Source organism: Frankliniella occidentalis, unplaced genomic scaffold, assembly GCF_000697945.3.
Source record: "Frankliniella occidentalis isolate FOCC.00 unplaced genomic scaffold, Focc_3.1 Scaffold19, whole genome shotgun sequence".
Lineage (NCBI taxonomy): Eukaryota > Metazoa > Arthropoda > Insecta > Thysanoptera > Thripidae > Frankliniella > Frankliniella occidentalis.
In genome coordinates, this window is record NW_026267149.1 from 1,118,862 (window position 1) to 1,120,928 (window position 2,067).

A 2,067-nucleotide genomic window follows, 5' to 3' on the forward strand; every position below is an offset into this window, starting at 1 on the left:
ATTTGCATCGTCCCAAGCCAATGTTCTCGATTCCGCAAGAACATTTCTTGGGCCGAGAACACGCTTTTCTGGGTGCACATGGCTCCGCTCGGCACCGACGACGGCCTCGAACTCCAGTCCAGAGAGACAGAGAGCGAAAAACTAAACGAGTGCTTATTTTCGCAGTTTAGTCTTGGTCACGTGTTCCCCCCTCCCCGTCCCTTTTCCCCCGACAGGGCAGTAGTGCACGTGCAGTGCACGGCACGCCTGCACGCGCCGTTGACAGTGATATTTATAGCTGCGTCTCCTCTCCACCTTGCTGCCTCGCCCGCCCCGCCTGCCGCCCCAACGCGCACAAACGGACCTGAACAGGAAGGGGGAAGGGGCCCAGCCGAGCAGACTGGGGGACCACCTTGTCCCCGCCGACAGACGTCGTGGACGTTGCGCGCTACCAAGTTAACCACTTTCATCAGACCTCGTCTACGTAATGATAATAATATCAGTAAATAATAATTAGATAGAAAATAAAAACAGAACGTTAATGAACGGCGTTGCAAGTTGCGCCGCAACCACTACACTTTGCGGCCCACGCCCAGAGGATACACAGGGACCCCCGGCGCGCCGCGGAGGAAGCCGTGGGAAGGAGAGAGAAAGAGATGGAGTGGGACGAACGACGCGGGCCGGCCGGGCCGGTCATATCGATCATCGGCGGCGGAACACATCATAGCGGCCGCCGGTTATCGACCCGACATGCAGAGCGACACAAATTCTTTCGCAGATTTTTATTTTATATTTTTCTTCACAAATTTTGCTTCCCAGCAGAAGCGCGGGCGAATGGCGGCGCCGCCGCCGCTGCTAGTCCACGTGATCCGACCGCAACTGCCGGGCAATTCCTTTATATTATTCCTTGGGCCGGAAAGAGACCAAGGTCCCCGGAAAAAAGGTGCGCGCACGGGAGAGAGACGACGGACGGAGAGGGCAGAGAGGAGCAGAAGGGAAAGGGAAGGGGAGGGGAAAGGAACTCGAGCAGACGCACTTTAAGTGCTAGTAGCCGGCGCGGCGGCGGCGCTCCTCGGGGGGCCGGGGCCGAGCCGCACTTCAGCCTGGAACACACCGACCGACGCAGACGCACACAGCCCATCATGGAGGGGGGCGCGCTGGGCTGGGCGAGGAGTGTAGTTCTCAAGGCTGACTGACCAAGCAAGACCAGCAACAGCACACCGACCGGACTTGCGATATCAGCAGAGAGCAGGTCGGGCGGGGCCGGCGGGCCGGGCATAGCGGGGCCGGTGGCCGTGGCGGCCGCGGCATGCAGAATGTGCAGCTCAGCGCGACGGGCGCGGCTGGGGCGGCTGGGGGGCGCGCCAGGGCGGCAGGGTAGGCAACCACCGTGTAGCGCAGCCTGGGGGTGGCCTACCCCCGAGCGTGCAGGCGCTCAGCGCCAGGAGACACCCTGTGAGCCTCGCTGTGCGCGCGGCCCGCCTCCGCCGCAGACTGCAGAGAGATTCTCTCCTGTATACTTTGTGGCGGCCGCGAGCCCCCCTGGCGGCGCTCGGTTTGTCGGGGAGAGCCAATAAAAGAGAGAGACTCCGCGGAGCGCCTAATGCCTTTCAGTTGGACTCATCAGCCGCGCCACGCCGGTGAAACAAGAGAAGGCGAAAGAGACGCGCTTTTATGACAAACGCGTGTGCCGAAAATTATGGCCTGACCTCCACCTTCAACTCTGCGCGCCGGCGAGCGGCTAGCTCACACGTAGTCCGGCGTAAAGAGGCACGGGGGGAAAAAAAGAAGAGAAGAAGAGAGAAACGAGACAGCTGCTGGAGCCGAGCGGAGAACTACTTTAAATTATTACACCGTGGACGCGGCTGGGCAGCGGCGGCGGGCCGGCGGCACAATGGCAATAGCAGCCGAGCAACAGGTTCTCCGTCCAGCGTCATCTCTCCGCCAAGAATGCCGTAAAAGAGGACTCGAGCGGGTTAATCAGTCCCGAGAACGAGTCCCGCACATAATTAAACTCCCGCAGCATGCGAGGCGCGCCCCATCTCAAAAGTGTGCCCCGAGTAAAGTCTATCATGATGATGAGGACGG

At 60.6% G+C, this 2,067-nt stretch overlaps 1 protein-coding gene across 26 annotated transcripts in view; it reads right to left on the reverse strand.

The window, feature by feature from the left end:
- The window catches only part of LOC113206569 (dystonin), a 192,514-nt gene that overhangs the window by 120,290 nt on the left and 70,157 nt on the right, over positions 1 to 2,067 (reverse strand). The window lies entirely within an intron of this gene.